The sequence below is a fragment of the Falco cherrug genome, chromosome 10 (genome assembly GCF_023634085.1).
Source record: "Falco cherrug isolate bFalChe1 chromosome 10, bFalChe1.pri, whole genome shotgun sequence".
In the NCBI taxonomy this organism is placed as follows: Eukaryota; Metazoa; Chordata; class Aves; order Falconiformes; family Falconidae; genus Falco; species Falco cherrug.
Window position 1 is genome coordinate 36,083,762 of NC_073706.1, and position 19,442 is coordinate 36,103,203.

General features: G+C 39.9%; 1 protein-coding gene across 4 annotated transcripts in view; it reads right to left on the reverse strand.

Annotated features, from left to right (window-relative positions):
- MOB2 (MOB kinase activator 2) overlaps positions 1–19,442 on the reverse strand; it is a 116,444-nt gene that overhangs the window by 82,407 nt on the left and 14,595 nt on the right. The gene's annotated exons all lie outside the window — the stretch shown is intronic.

Here is a 19,442-nt window from a genome sequence, read left to right on the forward strand (position 1 = left end):
AACTCACTCAGACTTTATTCCAAAACGCAGAAGTGTATCTTAATTTTTATCGTCACGGAGCAGGACCAAAATTGCCAATAACAAAAAAGCTATGTATGGACAGCACGCCAAAAGCCCATTTGTGTATTAACAATGACAAAGTGAAGACTTTAAATAAGTAGCATGGCAAAGCAAAAGTATCTGTCATCATTGGCATGCGAAAATCCCTTCTTTAGACTGAGCTTTGATAATTCCTCCTCATAAAATCAAAGCTTCGGTCCAAAAATGACATCTAACACACAGAAGTTTCAAAGCCACTGTTCTCACTCTGACCCCCGTATGAACCTACCAAAAAGGCTACTCATCTCAACCTATCTGTTTTTACTGAATAGTCTCCTTTTGCCCCTGTGTTGCTTCAGTGATGCTTGTGTACAGCTATCAGATGCGGTGGTCTGGATTCATTTACTTGCAGCTCTAATCACTGCATTCAAGAACAGACAGACCACACTGCCCTCATGGGAAGGTACCCCTCGTTACCACCGAACTGAAAGCACACAGTAAAGCTGAGAAAAGAAGGACCTTTTTGTAATTTTTTTGTGGAGGACAGGCTATATATAACACTTCAAAAAAAAGCAGATGCCGCCAAATTGTTCCTGCAACAGTAGAAGCAACACCACACGTAGCCCAGTCCAAGTCAGCACTGTCGAGATAAAACTGCATCATGTTTCTAGCAATTTCTCCCTTAGAAATCAAAAGCATTGCAGCTAGATTATCCTCTGAAAGCCCTGAGTGCTGCCACATGCTTTGTCACTACAGCAGTATCTTCCTGCTTGGCAGTCTCACCATGCTTTATCATTCCTTTACTTCAGCTGTCGGGTGCTTAGTTTCTCTGGCGGGGAGATATTAGGCCTGCTGAACCACTTCGTCTGCAAGCATAAGAAAAGCATCCATCGCGTGAAAGGGTTAGCAGGAACTGACATATAATTTTTTTAAATCCACAACTTCAATTAGATTTACCATCCTACAGAATAAAAATTCATTAAGTTCCAAAGATCTCTCCAAGGAACCACAGAAGAGACCTGTCTGTCAACAGAAGCATATTCTAAATCCACTTTTCAGCACATTCCTTCCATCATGAGCAGTTAAAGCAGCAATATTTTGTGTTTTTTGTAAAACAAAATTGTAAAAAAAAAAAATCCATAAAAACTGGACTCAGACAGCCAGGCTACACAGAGAACTACATGCAAATGGTATGATTACAAGAAGGGTATTCCAGGGAAATAATTCAGAGTATGAGAAGTGGGCAGAAAGCTCCGAACGACCATGTCTGTTCCACGTTTCAATAATAAGGCTGAACAAGTTTATTCATCTCCACCTTTCACAGAAATTACAGCCCACAGAGACTGAGGGCATGGAACAAAATGCATCAATTTGCCATAACGATGTAGTCTGACAGCAATACACATACCATGACCTTTAATCCGTGTAGGCTTCTGTATGTCTAAAAGGAAGTCAGGTTAGAAGTGTGGACCACAATGATAGATTAGATAAGCCTCACTGATGAGCCCTTCGATGTGCTACACGGCTTTCATCTATTTAGTAACCAAAGACATCAAATAATTCTGTTGCCAGTACCTGACTGATACTCCTTGCCTGAGATTTCATGCAAAGTGCAGACACGGTTATGGTGTCTGCAGCTCTCAACTATATATATATATATTAAAAAAAAAAAAAAAAAGAGAGGAGGAAGACATGAACCAAACACCATTCCAGCAAAGGAGGTTAAGCAGTTTAAAAAACCAAGCCCTCGTTTCCAATACTGTGACAAAATTTCACCACTACAATTTCAAAAAGCCAATCAGAACAAGCTTCCTAAAGAAAACTATCTAGGGAAGATACTAAATGGTAGTTTCAGTCCTGCCTTAGAAAGTAACGTTGATGAAATAAACATAAATTATAACAGGAGTAATGTAAGAAAGTATTTCTGAATTTACCACTGATACATGACTACACGGAAAGAAAACGTTTTTATCCTTAATTAGCCTGCTCACTCTATCTGACCTTTGAGATATTTTTTTATACAAAGCCTGAGAAGACAGACATGTTCTGAAACACTGTCCTCACCCAATACTAGAGAAGAACTGTAACACATGCAGTTGAACAGGCAGACTAGTCCACGTTTTGAACTCTCACACCTACACAGACAACATAACTAAAACCTTAAAGCCAGCCAGAGAAGAACTGATAGCCAGCTTAGTTTTCCCACCTGATCCAGCCTGTGGGGAAGGGTCAACTCCTGAATGAGCCTCTTAACGAAAAGGAAATCTGTATTGTGTTTCTCTGGGTAAAACTGTTGAGAAAGACATCAACACACATCAAAAAAGGGTAAATATACGTGGCCTGTAATGAATATGAAAAACTTAAGTGCATAAAAAGGTTGGATGCTTTAAATTTAAGCATTCGTAATGCACATTTATATTAATTATTTCCTACATTGTCAACAGCACTGCACACAGGAAAGCAACTGGACTCTGGAAGTTCAGCTTCTCCCTGCTGCTTTTCATCCTAGTGTTGCATAATGGACCAGCTTTTACAGTGTGACTGCCATCCCTGTCTTTGGTCTCTGCTTTGAAAGAGTTTTCTGGGTTTTTTTTACAGTAACTTAAAACACAAGATCAGTATCTCATCAGAAGATCTTGTGTGTCTAGCTAATTGGCGATGTCAGCATTATATCTTTAACAGAGATGACATAATCCATCTCATTCTGCATTGAAAGCAGAGGAGTCCTCAATTACCTTTGAACATGTGATGTTAAACATGCTGCAGTTATCAGAGGCAAACACACACCCTTTGGGTTGCTGGGAACCAGTACTGCCCTCATTTGCCCGTTTTAATACAGGATATCCACACCTGCAGTAGAGCACAATGGCAGGAAAATCAAGCTGATTTCCAGAAGGTATTTTCTCCAATAAAAAAATACCCAGAAGCAACAAGTCATTTTCACCTATGATTTTCCCCCTCCTAACATTACTACAGTATATTTGATTCTGTAAATTGAGTGATCATTATGACCACTAAAAAAATTAAAAATAATTTGAAAAATCCATGTCAAGACAGCAAGGCTGAGCTAATTAAATCCAGTATGCTTTACTGTTCCTGAAAAGCTCTCTCGCTATCCAGTTGACCACCATGGTAACACTTCTTATCCACAGGTATTAAAAAAGCACTTTCCCAAACCTGTATTTTCCAAAGCACTTTCCCTGCTGATGTACAGGGTACAAAAGCACAGAGGTCTAAGATAGAAAAGAGTTTTCACCTCTCCTTAACACCTTAACCTAATGTCTCACAAGCTGGCCTCAGAATCACCCATCCCCTACTGTAAAGTTCACCAAGGTCCCAGACCCTAATAAAAAAGGTCAGACAGGCAAAGTTAGAAGCTGAAAAAGAAACTAACACTGGAAGTTGAGTAAATAGAAAACATACTCACTAAAGCCACTGTAAAGATACTGTAAAAATACTGTAAACTTATATATTAATCAGATAAACATTATTAACCCTTTAGTAGTCATCACCAAAAAGACAATAAAATACATTTAGTAACATTTCATCAATTGTTTATAAACCCGCAGTGCAGGAGTCAAATACAATTATTAATCAACTAGTCTCATCCAGCACAGCAGTACCTGCAAGCCAAAATCTAGAAATCAGATAAAAGTAGTCTGGACACTTCAGAAAGGAATTTAAGTAACAGTCTTCCCTCTAGCACACCACATATATGCTGAGCTTTTCCGAAAATTAATCCTTTCCCATTTAGTATCTCTCCTTTTCTTGCCTAAAGACCTGTAAGGGGGATATAACACCACTCTGTTAAAGACCCCCCATTACCTCTTTCTTTCTCCCACCTTATGCAGACCTTTTACTCATGTGCCAAGTACTTCGTTTACTGTGGAAGCTTTTCCCAAAGGGTAAATGCTATTTTAAGGACATAGTCTAGCATCAACACATTTTGTGGGAAAGTATTAGACTTAAGGTAAAATGTAGAGGTAAGTAGCATACACAGTCATTATTACTGCTGTTCGGACTTCCAGGTTAATAACAAATTATCCAGGATGCATGCAGCACAAAGAGGTGTATTAGTTCACATCTCAAGAGACTTATCCAAGTCTAACATAACTTATCAGTTGTGCAACACAGCTGCAATTTAGAGAGCCTCTTTGCATAGCCACAAAAACTAATGCAGGAAGTCCTCCACTTCCTCTCATTCTCACTACACTTCCAGAATGACATCTGCGATAGAAGCAACGGCATCCTTCATGTAAACATGTTATCTTCTTGCTTTGATTGAGGCTGCACAACGTTCCTTTGGAAACATGTCACAGAGACTAAAGCACGACACTCTCCATCTTCCCTACGTATGCTGGGAAAACGCAATATTCACCTCCAAGGTCGTTATAAGGAATACCATTTATAACTTGCTAAGCTTAAGAAGCTATACAGCTCCGCACAGCTGTCAGTTTAGGGCAGCAGCTTAAAGACAGGGCAGCCACAAAGCAAAGGGTGAGAGAAGAGTCTCCCCTTCATAAAGGTCTCCGTTCTCTCACAGACGTCTCCCTGTCTAATCAGATGCATCTCATACATCAGGTCATATGCATGCTTGACAAGCAGAAAGATGACTTTAAATTAAAAACTTGAAGCGCAATTCATCTATAGGTCAGGAAGAGATGAAGAAATATTTCAGATCCTTAGCATTAGTGGTGGCCTTCCTCTTAAAGAAAGCTCTCAGCCCAACATTACTTCCCTTTCTGAAGGAAACTACTTCTTCAGATACTGGAATCTTTCAAAGAATTACCTTCTCAGGGATGGCAGAAAATGTTTATGAAGATGCAGTAGTTCACAGAAGAGGGAAATTGCCCTTGAAAACCCTCAGTCATATACATTTAAAACACATGTTACACAACAGGCAAATCCATTACAGATTTAAAAGCTGATGGTGAAGATGGAAGGGTTTTTAATGCAAATCAGGGTACAGTTTTCCTAAGATAATAAAACACAAGTGACTTAAGAGTAATTTTAAATAGGGTGTTTTCTGTTATACTCCTCTTGTCAGACAAGCATGTCCCAGACCACTGTGGAAAAATTATTAGTGAAAAATGTGTTCATAGTTATCATGTTACCAGTAAAGCAACAATAAGAAACTCAAAGCCTAAGCAACAACATAGATGGAAATTTAAGCTGAAGCCACAGGACCCAAGAGTGTCACATTTCCTTCCATCCAACTCAGGCCTGGAGATATTCTAGGCAAAAAAAGACCCATCCAGGATGGTAAAGTATGCCTCTGACAAACCTGCTGCATCACTGCATCTTTCAGAGGCTCCCTTGAAAACATGGTGCAAGGAAGAGATTTATCTACCCTGAAAAGTGAAGTACACAAAACACTGTTTAGAGCTTTCAACTGTAAATGCTGCCAGAACTCATTCAGCTTATTGTGATGCCAGATGTATCTTAAATTCCTGGTAGCGTCTCACAGATAACTTAGAAACACAATACAATGGTACCTCTATTGCCAACCCTTGCTTACTTTTTTAAAATGTATAAACAAGCCAAGCTGAATTGAAATTGCTCTGTTTCAAAACCTCATCCTCACTATCAGTCATTTCATGGACTACAACAGTACGGTTATTTCTCATTACCCAGTTAATCAAAACACAAGCATTTTTGACAGCGTGGCTTCGGAAAAGTCAGATTTTTGCTATTTCAGGGAAAAGATTCCATTTATAAAGTATAACTTTCCAGAAACCCAGATAATTACATCTGTACAGGACATTAATTTCAGCTTGTTCTTCAGATGGTTTGCTGTTAATTTCTCCATTTATCTGCAACCCAGGAGTCCCTAGTTTCTTCATTACTGCATACAACACTGCTGCTGCAAATCAGGCTACTACCCGAGCAAAAATTTCCCTGTTACACTGAAGAGTACTAAATGTAACAGAACAGCCACTTTAAAACATATTTTGTATGTTATTTTGCGAGATTCTTTCTAGCAGCTGAAAACTATTCTTCTGACCACTGCTCCTTCTTCGGGCCTACAACAGTACTGCTGCAATGAGAAACGCAGGTTATCAGCCATCGCCAAGGCGTTGTGCTAGCAATCACTGTCGAACCAACAACCACAAAGTTTTTCAAAATCAACAGGCGAGAGCAAAGCTCATATTGATAACTACATCCATACCGACCCATTGAAAATAAACTGAAACTGAAACTTCAGTTTCACTGAAAATAAAATGAAATAAAATGAAATTCAACCCCAGTTTGGAGTTACTGGTGGCATCACTTTCCTAACATTAAAGGTGTGCTGCATTTTCTGCTACCACAGTCTGCATCAATATAAAAGTTGGGGGTGGGAGGGGAACTCATTTGTCCCTCTGCCTATCTAGATTTTTATCACACCTACCAATGTTGCAGCTCTCTTACCAGCTTTAATAAGGTGCAGATTAAATATCTCAAGGATATAACTATCAGTCTTAAAATCAATTTTATCAGCAGATCTCAATGACATAACAGGGAGTTCACCATTTTAAAGATGGGAAGGGAAAAACAAAAAGGAACTGGAGAGACATGTCTGAAGTCACCTAGTATGCTAATGGCCAAATTCAAAACAAAAATGCAGATCTCAGTCCTAAACTAGCACTCTGTAGCCACTGCAAGAAATTGGAAAGCCAGTTATTCACAAGAGCAGCTCCACTTCTAAAAAGAGTATCTTATTCCATGTTCACCATTTCCTAGTAAATTTTCTTAACAAATACTAATAACAATAGGGACAGCAGAAATCTGTTCCTCCCTCCCTCTGGAAACGTAAGGAAACTTACTTGCAAAGAGCAAGCTTAGAAGTATTTTATCATCCTCATCAAATATTCTTCAAGGACTCAGTGAGGGTTGAGATCTAGAAACTTCTCACATTCTCTGTAACAGGTCTATGGTACATCTTGAACATAACCAAATGCAGATTTGCATTTTCTGCCACCTATGTGATACCAGGTTCATACCTGATTCAGGCACCACGACCATGAATTCAGCAACTTCCAGGAACACCGGCATCTGTTAGTTTTTTTTCAGTTAGGCTGAAAAAAGTCATTAAGTACTCTCCACTATTCTACAAAATTACTTGATTACTTTTTCTTATGCAATGTTTCCCCAACAACAGATACACCACAGACTGCTGCAATCCTGCCTAAGTTTTCTACTGTGCAGCTCAGCCGCTACCTGAGCAGTCAGAGCATGAGCTGGCACCGACCGCTTTCCCCATCGTACAATACTAAAGGCAACCGAACGGTTACTGGGGAGGGAGGGCTGAAGGAACAGACATTGCAGGCCGTGGAAAAAAAGCCACCCTTCTCTTTTAGCAGTATTACTCCATGTCTCACCTCCTCACTTTTTTTATCTGATTATCTAGCAGCTTTGGAAAACATTTTGGAGACTATGTTTTGAATATGAACTATTTCTCTTTTTTGTTTCCTATTTTCAGTTATTTAAGAACAGGGTTGAAAGAGGGAACTTGCATTTAAGAACTAAAAAAGCCAAAGCCAAACCCAAACTTTTCATATTTGTTACTTCTTACTTTACACATTTTTTATAACAAAACCCTGATCTGAAATACTGTTGTGAAATAGTTCCTCTTTCATTTATTCACATGGACAAGTTATTTCAAGAACTCAGACCATTAGTTTATCAAGAAAATGAACTGGTAAACTTTATTATGCAAGGCATTATTGAAAACTACCGCATATTTTGGAACACATGTTCTCCCAAACACATGTGGACACTCGTGCACGAACACCTCCCAGCCCTTCCCTGAATGGAGTATCATACATCCTCAACCGACATGCTCTTCTCTTCTAGTAACTGCTGCACTGCATGTTGTTACATTTGTGTTTAGGGATAGTATGTTTCTCTATTTCTTTTACCCTTAAAAGCAAAGTTCAGTTCTGCCTGTGCTGAAAAATTGCCAGCTAACACTTGCTAAACTGTCACATAAAAAGCTCAAAAATTTCTGCTCCTTGAGGATACCCTTGAAGTAATCAGCCAGCCCCACTACCGCTGGTCTTCTGTGCCCTGCTGGATGAAGCTCGCACTGGTGGCACCAGCTCCATCTGCACAGGGGGTATCACCCTGGTCTGAAGCCACCAGGCACACAGCCACCACCTCTCCCAAAGCAGAGAGCTCTGACACTACCTCCTCCTGAAGGGCCTTGGTAGCCTAGGTGCACAGATGCTCCTCCAAGCAACTCAGGCAAGAAAAACTAATTCATCATCAAAAAAATAGCTGAACTCAACAGAACCCAAAAATCATTAGTTAACAGAATTCACAGCACCATAATTATAAACCCTGGTGAAGAACTGGCTAATGAAGAAAGAGCAATTCACAACACAAGGCACAATGTACTTTCAGGTTTCCCTCTTGAGCCTGACCGAGCAGGCAAAGGGATGCTGAGAACAGTGGAAAAAAGCTACATGGCTTGTTAAAACAGGGATTGCTACCCTTTCCAAGTGACTAATGTAATCTCTTTCCTCTAATGGTAATTAGCAGGAAGGTGATATTAGAATAAAAGGCTCCAGGCAGTACATTTCCCTCATAATTATCCAGCATTGATTCGGTTTGGGTAATTGCCTTTGGACATTTTAGAACAACAGACATTATGAAATACACACGGAAGAAAAAAATGAAAAAGACAGATTTTCATCAGACATCCAAGTACACATTTATCTGGCACTACAAGTAATTTGTCCTCTTGTTTGTACCTGAGAGCAATGTTAAACTGAGGAAAAAACACTTCATAGTAAATTATAGACCTAGCACAGTCATACCCAACGTTAGCATGAAACTTGTACGATTAAATTACCTTTATGTAAAAGCAAACTGATCTGTACAACAGTTAGTCTTGTGAAGGTTTGTAAAATGCTACCAGTAAGAATTTAAGAGCTGTAGGTTGAAGTGCAGATATTGAAAAAGCAACACATCAAATCTTATAAAATACTGCTGCTTTTGGGGCTGGGTTTTTTGTTTTAATTTTCAGTGAAAATAATGCAGTGGTAACTACCATGCACTCACCTGCACCTAAAGATGCCCCAGTGTAACACAAGGTTTTCAGACAGGTCCATGCTGTGATACTCAAACTTGGATTAAACTCTGGTAGGGCAACAAAAGACACTCATCCAAGGTTGCTGGCTGTTTTCATCACAAGGAAATACCTCCAGCTTACAGTTACGTTCTTCCACAGCTGCACAGTCCCCTAGAAGCAATATGTCAGGCCACAGTGCAGTCTTGCAAGCCAAAGAATATTGGCGAGTCTCACCTCTCCCTCTGCACTCTGGCACTGGGGACACGCAGGTGGTAGGTACCGCACACCAGCAGAGGCTGTAGCGTTGGTTGGCCTTAAACTGCCATCAGCCTCCAGCAAGACAATCTGATTGTGCTTTGTTATTCTAATACATGGATTTGCATAGCATTCTTGGAATATTTTGCTGGAAACTGACTACTAGAATTTAGTTTTCTAAACAGCACCGTTCTGCCCGTCATTAAACACTTAGTGGAAGCCATAGCCCAGCTTTTTATACTTCCAGCAGTGGTGAGGAGGCTTCTTACCAAACACCAGGAAGCACTGAACTACGAGCGGCATTTCAGTGTAAAGACTGCCCTATAGAATTAGGTGGAATAAGTTTTCCATGTTCTTCCTAAAATTATTTCATCCCACAAACACTAGCTACTCCTCCAGATTCTAAAACAATATGTGACACTAATCACAGATTTTGCCTACTAAACGGCTACAAAACATCGTTATATCCTTCAATTAAGGACAGAGTGTTCTACTTCCTTAATGGTGTCAGATTTTGCCTGCTAAGTAACTACAAAGCATCATTATTGTATCCTTTAATTAAGGTTATGGCATTTTGCTTCCTTAATGGTGGCTGACCACACAATACGTAAGCTACAGGAAAAGGCACCACTCCTCCCTCCCATGCTACCTGCAGATGTGATTAATGGTAAGAAGCTGCTACTGTCATCAGTGCTACAGATGGCAAAATGCAAGATAAGCTCAGATGAGTGCCTGTCTTACAAGAACCACCACATTTCTTCTGCAGTCAATCTTTATACATAAAATACTAAGATGTCAGTTCACAGTTTGTGAGTGCATGTTCTCAAGAGAACTACAAGGTGTAGTCATTCTTTTTTTTGTCAGGAGTTAGCACTGATCATCACAACTATATATATATATATAGATCGATCTGGAAGTACAATCAGCTGCCCCAAATGCTCCTGAGCAACAGCACTGGTATTTGCTACATGGGAAGAATGATTTTATCACTTTTGAAAGCAGAAGGCCAGTATTTTGCTAAGAATCAGAAAAGGTGACTACAGAAGAATTACTCTCTTCGGGTGACGCCTGTGCTCTCTTCAGATGGGTATACTGGGACTTTCTTAGTAGCAAGGTGCCCCACAAAGGAAAGATGTTATCCTTAAGATGAAGATCCCACTAATATTTGTCTGATGGAAGAATTCAGCTTCTCCTGAGCAAACAAGGGGAGACCAAAATGGTTGTGTAATTCCTGGAAACACAGAAAAACAGTTTTAATTGATGATGCACTACTTTTTAAAGTTAGCTTCGGTTCCAATTAAATCACAAGTGGCATGGCTGAGAGCATGGTATTTTCTGCTCTGCTGGGGTGGCCAGGGTCCAGGCCATCTGTGTGGAATGCACGGCGGCCATCCCACCCTTCCGCCAGCATGGCCAGCGGTGCCAGCCGCTCCTGCAGCCCGCAGAGGGGACAGGGAGGGATCTTCTTTTGTTTTCCTTATTTGTTTATTTGCTTTACTCTGGCACCAGGCAAAGGGCTCTTCTCTTGCCAAGTTCATTACCATTGTAAAATGTTCCCAATTAGACTGAGTGGGCTACGGTGAGGAGGAAAAAAAAACCATAAAGTTTACAATTAAACTACAGGACTTTATAAGCCTCGATTTTAGGAAGCAGGTGAGAGCTGGATATAGCACATCTCTTTCTCTCAAGTGCTCAAATCCTCACAGATCACCTGTTCAAAATTTCTTCCAAATTTTTCGAGGAAGTTTTTTGTTAAATAAAAAAATCAGCCAAAACCCATCAGCCTCTTCATTTAGTGATCTTCTACAGATGCCTTCCAAACAGCTTCCAAAACTTCAGTTTTACGTTTACATCTGGGACTATTCAGTCATAGCTGATTTTATCATTTATCATTTCCTACAAATGACAATCAGTTTGTTATTAAAACATTAAAAGGCATGCCTGTATCTCTCTGGCCCCCATTAACTCTCTCCCTCATCCCACAGAGTTCTTGTCGACATCTCGCTGAATGCGGCCACAAATTGTTGGTGCAGCATCTCATGGTCTCCTGAAGATGACAAACTAGCCAAGCAGCAATATTCTGCTAGTGGCAAAACCAATTGAGGAAAATCCCATCCTCTGCCTCGGTGGCACCACAGCCTAAATCAACATTTCTGTACGACTGTGCTCTGAGGGAGTGAAAACTGCTACTCAAAAGCATTTTCAAGCCAGCACCCATTATGCTTAAAAGAAAAGATTAAGAACTCTAGCTGTATCACTTGCAAAACTCTGGACACCAAGTTGACTGTCACAGCCATATAGAGTTACCTGCACAGGACACTCATTCACAACACAGAGTTTATGTCTATGTGCAATGCAAACATCGCATGTTTTCCTCTAAAAAGACTGTATTTGCTGACTCATCTCTTATGTCTAACTTACGGTCCCAGAATGTACCTACAATTCTCCCACTTCTCAGATCAGCCAGTGCTACAACCAGCAGAGGAGTCTAAGCTGCAAAAGATAGGAGACCTTCCTCACCAAGAGGAATGCATTCCTGCATAGTAACCAGCAGTTCTCCAAGCACAGCAAAAGACAGTACAGAAGTACACTTGGACATGCAGGAGCAAGGCTGTCCCTTCCAGGATTAAGATAACCAACCAAAATAAGAGTATTTGTTTGAAAAGCATTATTCTCAAGTCCCTTCTGCTCAGTTGGGAGATCAAAGCACTTGCTTCATGTATTAAGAAACTGATTGAAGACCTGACATAGTAATAATTCTATAACAGACTACGAGAATGCTGAAGATCCCACAAAACCTCCATCACTTTCTCCAAATACATGAGGTTCCAACAGCCAAGAAGTAAACTCAGAAATCTTTCATTGCTTTCACTATGGGAAGGTTTCACAGTTACCCTTTAATACAAAGGGAAGCGGTAAGCTGAACAAATGCTTACTGTCAACACTTAACCAGCATAAGCTTAGGAAAAAGCATGAGAGGAAAAGCAGGAGAGTAGGAACAGCATTAAGAGCAAGCACTCGCCCACCATGTTCTGAAGTTAAACAAAAAGGCACAGAAACGAATCAAGCTGCTGCAGGCCCTCTGCCCAGCTCCTACCTGCCACGCAGCTTCTGCCCACAGACACCACACCAGACGTGAACATGTGGAAACCGAACGCTACCCTTTCATGAAACCTTCCCACATTTCTCCCCAGGAAAGGAACAAGAAAAATCGACTGCTGTCTAAATCAGTCTACCTAAAATAAGCCATCCCTTCTCCGACACTCCCTCCCTACCCTGAGGGATTTAAGAAGCATGCACTGCCATGATCTGACAAGAGGTAATCCAATAAACCGGACAGCCTCCCTCTCGCCTGCACAAGGGCACAGCTGCTCCAACTCCTCATCCAGGCCCTGCACCGCCAAATGTTGTCTGCAGCAGTTCAGCCAGATCTTTACTGAAGTAGGAAGTGTCAGGCATTCTTCTAATCAAGGCTGCAATTAGACCTACGTGCTGATAACCAAATCTTGAAGGTTTCTTCTGACAGAAAAAGATCAGCAGAGCTTGGGGTTTTTTCACTGTCCCTTTTCACCTCCTATCTCTGTTACAGTAGCGCGGCTAAAACTTGGTATGCTTCCCAGCAAAACTGTCACCAGCTAATCTCCGCCAGCCACCGGCCCACCCTCCCTGCTGCCCCTCCATCCCAGATGGATCTGTCCACAGGACAGAACCAGCTGCCTCCGATAAACCTGCACGGCTGCATCTCCCAGCACGCCAGAGCCCTCTGAAGTGCTGCATCTGAGCTTCCTCCTGCAGCAAGCGTACTGACACACTGCCCCTCGCATCCTGCGGGCACAAATATTACTGGGAAAAACGGCACACAAAATTGGAAGTGTTAAGAGTGGCCTGCGTCACAAGAGTCAATGTACTCTGAACAGCAGCTAGGTAACTTCAGGTTGAACAAAATTACAGTCATCTTCAATGAGTCACACACCAAAGTACAACTTGCAAAGAAAGTGAATTAAGAACATCCTAGTATAATTTATTTTAGCTGAGAACTTCATGTAGCTTCATATTAAAGTGTGGTTTTGTTTTTTTAAGTTTACACACTGAATTTTCACATGACAAAACATCTGGCTGGGAGCATGTGGCAACAGACAGTATGTGATGCACATCCTACTTCCTAACTTCTCTTCGGTAGCCCTGACCAACACGAGTTTGCCATCTGTGGCACTAAGAGAGAGGGAGGACATTTATCACTTTTCTTCTATAATCGCATATTCAATAACCAGGATTTCATACATAACAGCTGCATCCAGCAGTGGACAATGTGTTTTATCAAAATCAGTGCTTTACCAGAAGATTACATTGGACTACCCACAAAGGGAATGTGTTCCTGTCCCCAGAATACGCCACATCCCAGTTAGGGAGTGTAATGTCAACAGAAGAAACCAGTTCAACTCAGAGTTGAGCTTTTTTGCTGACAATTTACCATAGAGAGTGACAGAACAAAGAAATTACACAGAATGACTCAGATTTGCATTCACTTTGCTGTAGCACAGCAATTTGAATATAAGAGAGCTAGCCTAATTTTAGCAGAAAAATTGATGTAGAAGCTATTCTCCCAACAATGATAATAAAGTTTAAAAGGCTAAATCTCAGCTAGAACCACATTTATAGAAAGTGTGCTAAAGCATCTGTTAAAACATATCAACCTAATTAGCATTTCCAAAAAAAAAAAAAAAATCACACATACATATAAACCATCACCACAGACTCTCACGAGATCTGCAGCAATTAAACAGGATACCTGGAAAACCGACACACAGCTCATTTCTGCAATTGCCCCGGCCCCTCTGCTCTTCTGTTTACCAGGGCAGTCAGATTTTGCCATCCCTGACTGATGACACTTTGTCATCAGATATGAAGTTGATTTTCTTCCTCCAAACAGAAGCATATTCTATCATAGTGACATTTCTGGATCCACAGTTGTAGCAAACAAGAGGAACAACTTTCTAATCATTTAAATATTTATTTTTCAGTGACATATTACCTAACTGAAAATTGATAATTTTAGCCTGTTTTACAGAAAAAAAATGTTTCATCTCATCCAGTACATAACTTGTTTCTGTGACACCATACGACTTAACATCACAGTTTCACAAATACATTCAGCCAGCAAGCTGTCACTACCACCATTAGAGTTGATCCTACTCTCCCTCCATCACTCCTCATCTCTCAGTCTTTCCCTTTGTGCCTCTTCCACGTGGAGGTAATTTGTGCAGCAGTACAGTGACTTGGATCAGAAACTGATCCCAGTTAAACCTGCTGAAATGCTGGTTTTTTTCCTTTAGTTTTCACCTGCATCACTAGCAGGAACCAATTCCTAATGAGATCCCTCAAGCACTTGAGCTGGCAAAGAGTGGGGAATAAACAGCTGGAGTAGTGAGAAGAGAGGACTTCCCACGGCAGTCCAGTTGGCCCAAAGTGCTCAGGGAACTACAGCATAAAATACATAGTCTTCATGTGATACCAACGATTTTTGTTATAGGATACTATGGTGCTTTTTATAAAGACCTGTTACTCCTTATAAATATGTATATTTAAAGGTCAGTTCCACAAAAGAAGACTTCAAGGTTGCCTTTACATATTCTTCAGCTATTGCTAAAACCCTCTTCTGGAGAGAAAGTATATGTATTCGGAAATTTAAAAATTAAAATAAAAAAGATGTGGTGCATAGTGAGCAGAACAAGTTACCAAGCAAGAGTTATTTATGCCAAATCAAACAAAATTAGGAAGCTCCACAGCTTCTAATGGAGTCATTATACTCACCTTCTCCAGAAGAGGAGTTTATAAAAACAGAGGAAGGGTCACGGTAGCAGCGATCAGACACAACTAACGAAGCCAGAGGTGGCTGGGGCCTGCTCCCCCAGCCCCGTGGCTGCCGTTATTACAGTACCAACACTTATGCTGGGTGCCACGTTACGCCAACCGGCAAAACAAATACCTGCTTGTTTTGCCTCAAGAGGAAAATTCTCCTCTTCCTCAAAGTGATCCACCCTGTTTCCTCCTTCTGAACACTATAAAAAACACTTGAATGTTTTCACATTTTCAACTCCACCTTGATAATTCCACATTTACCTTCTCCAGTCTCAGCCACAAAGAGTAGCAACACATTTGTTACATCGCTCTTTTTTTGCCCAGCTGCACGGGTACTGGGAGAGGAGAAGCCATGTATAAGACAGATTTTTATTGATGTTGATTTTATGCCATAATTTTATAGTTTTCATACTTCAGTATGCTCATGTTTTGTTCAAAATAAATTCAAATGATACAAAATTATGAGCTAAACCTAGCATTTAGTTTTCCAAATAGTACTTGTACATTCTGCATTTTGATACATATGCTAATACCTACCAATTAGAACCATAACAAAGACTTTGAAGATAGGAATTAGTGAGAGCAACTTTCCAAACCAGACTCATTGGTTAAATGACAAAACAAACATTAGCACCATTTCTCCTGTATAATGATGCAAAGTATTCTAAATAGGAGAAATAGGGGGATAATTCTAATAGGAAAAAATTTAAGAAAATTAAACAAAAGACTACACATTACAAATGTGACATTGCATTTGGTATGTTCAGCCTCAAACATTGTTGAAATAAAAAATTATCTAAATTTTAGCATAGCTCAAAAACAAAGAGATAACCACTGTGTTTAAGTGGTACAGGACAGATTCTAGGTACAGGATTAGAGATGAGTGACAAACACCATGGAAGGGCTGAACCATGAAATGCATACTGCAGGATTATGGTGAAATTCTTGGTATCTGTAGCAAAAAATAGTCTTACTGTTTTAGGACACTTAAAGGACCAGGAAAGCTTCTATGCTGGTATGCTTTTTTACATAGATGAAGGCATATTTTACATTTTTAGCAACACTGTAATTACATTAGGTTAAGAGGTTGTTTTACAGTAGCCTACAAAAGAAGATGCAGTACAATTTCACTGAATGCGAAGATCCTAATCAGTACTTTGTATTAGCAATTTAATACCAGAGACCACTGAGACAGGGTTAGAAGTTAATACCAGTCGTCTTCCTAGAAAAACTCCTTTGATACAATCTAAAAGCTCCTCCTTTTGTAATACTTAATTTCCATCAATCATCTGCTTTTGTATTAAAACCATAAGCACAATCATATGCATATATTTCTAGTGACCATATGTTGAAATCCTCCAAGTATTTCAGCATGGCAGGAATAGGCTGTTACACTATTAGAATTGTCCATTATGTCACCTGTCCGCGAGGGACCAGCACCAGGCCACTCAGAAGTGCTCGGTAATGGAAGGCGGCTTCTTTCCACAGGAGTTAGGGCTCATGGTTAGGGCTAACCCACCCCAACTGCGCAGGCTTGCTTACCTCAGCAATCTGCACTTTTGAAATAAATAAAGCAATAGAAACAGAAAAGTTTAGATTTCTGTTCCAGGCTGCTGCTTTCAATGTTTGTGCGAGTTCATCTGTGGTTACACCATTCCATAATGACAGCATGAATATGCAAACTGTTGCTAGACTACTTTTTTCTTAATATGCACCCTGAGAAAAAAAAAAAAAACCACCACCACACACACTGAACCGCAGTTTAGACTACTTAGATATCTGTATCATCACAAAATACTTTAAATGAGCTACAAATCCACCCACTAGTTAAAACAACCTTTCTTGATCTTCAACTGTTAACACAATTTATGAACACATGCACTTCTATCCTTAGCATTCACCAGCTTTTGTCAGCTGCAAGCACGAGATATCCTGCAAGCCACATTCTCAGTGGGAGCGCTAGGCTGAAGGAAATAACACAATTTGAAAACAGGATGCACACAAGAGATTTTTTGCATGCACATTCCCAACTTAAATATTCAAGGAAGATTTGGGCAAGGGGAGAACAGATTCAAGTCCAGAGCTTTACATAACCAGCAAAGCAAACAAACAGCAATAAGAGGACAGAACACCCGATTATGCTCCGCATGCTGCTGTCTCACTGGAAGGCAAAGCCAAGAAGCCCTGCAGGAAACACAGGCTAGCAGCAAACTTATTTCCTATTGCTTCTGTGTTCAAAAACATCCCCAGTATGCATAAATCAAGATGTCATTGGCAGTGAAAACAGAAGCCCAGCTTAACTCCATAGCTACAAGGCTCTGTTAATCCCTCTCTAACATTCTCACCAGGGTCCCTAGGCTTCTTTTGTTCTCATAATATCAAACTATGACAAAGCAGCTATGACAATGACACACACAAAAGAAATTGTATTCACTTGTCAGATAACTGGGTAAAAATATCTCCCTCATAAGTACAGTAACAAAAATTAAAGCAAGCAGAGGCTATGTTGCATATGGACAATTATTCAAATTTTTGAACACGAATGTATTTACTACGGCACCCAAAACACTGAGAAAACTCACAGCTATAGTCTAACATGGATCAACATAACACACCAGCATCATTACTTAAGATAATCAGTCTTCAGAAACATTCCTAGTTCATGCATACCTCAGCTCTGGCTTTTAATATTGCAAGGTGCAGCAAGAAAAATGCTGTCCTCAAACCTACTGGAGTGAGAAATTGGAGCAGTAGAAGGCAGTAATTCTTCCTATAAAAATGGAATCTATTGCTTTGACACAGCCATGCTAGAAATCCAGATAGCTTTTCTTTCCACAAGATGCATCACACTGAAGTCTATAATGGACGTTACAAGCACGCTGCTGCCACAGAGCACCCGAACACTTTTCTTTCCTTTACACTCCCATATGTGAACTATTTTCAAAACTATCCAAAGAATTTATCAGCAACTTCTTCACTGAGCTGTTTTGGTAAAAGTCTCTATACCTTCTAGAAGAAAAAGGACGAAGGTGACTAGCACTTAAAATCTGCACAATTTTTCATAATAAAGGCTCATAAGGGCTGTTACAGCCTCATTTACTCCCTTAGCATATGCTGAGGTCATCCTTTAGAAGATACAGCACTTGATCTTCTCCAAGAGAATTTGGAGAACGTAATACCTGAACAAGTCAAGTTCTACTGTATTTTTAAGGAAATGGAATCTCACTAGGAAGAGCTGAGGTACAAGGCTCAAACATTGGACACTGTCATACTTCAGTTATCTTTTGAACTGCATCAATTAAGCCAATGCAAATTATCGTAAAATCTACATGGACAATAATGTGTACACAATGTTTTTGCAACAATTTGATTTAAAACCTACGAAAGAATGAAGCTAGGGAAGAGCTGTGGGTTTTCAAAAGCCTAAAGTGAAAACAGTTCCAAGGAATACAAAAGGCCATTTCCAGTCACTATACAAAAACCTGATTTATTCTCAGCACGATACCAACAACCCAGAGGTAGCATTCAACCGATGAGCTGTTTGAACTGGCTTGGTTATAGATTACTCTCTTCCCAACACAATCATACTTTCTTCATCTACATACTTCAATACTATTTATGCATCTCCTGATCAAGCTAAGTAAAGCTCCAAAAATAAAGCTAGGATTATTAAGCTAGCATGTTACTAACCATAAAACCTTAAAAATACAAAGTATATTTAGATATTTTCTCCATATCTCTTGTGCATATGCAAAAAAAAACAAACACCCACACAACAAAAACCACCAACATGGAAAGCACTCACCTAATGAGACAAAAAAAGTAATCCTTATTCTTTTTAATCAAGGATCCTCCCCATAAGCATTTTGGGGGCCAGAAAGCCCACTTTAGCCTTTACATAATTTTAAGCACCAATTACATTTAGGGAAAGCACCTGCAATCCATGATCTCTTTGTTTCATATTGCCAGATGCTGAAGTAATTCCTACTGAAGGATTATAATTAGCAAACCGTGCTTACACATTAACATTATATTGGAATTGGTTTGTTTTTTGTTGTTTTTTTTTTTAAAAAGTAACAAAAAATTACCAGACTGAAAACCAACCCTTCAGATCGTGACAAAAGTTTATTAAAACTTCAGAAGCTTCAGCTCACAATAGACAGGAGGAGGATGTAATTTGAAGTATTTAAATTGTTCAGGAAGCAAGATTCAACACCAAGGCCAATGTGCCATC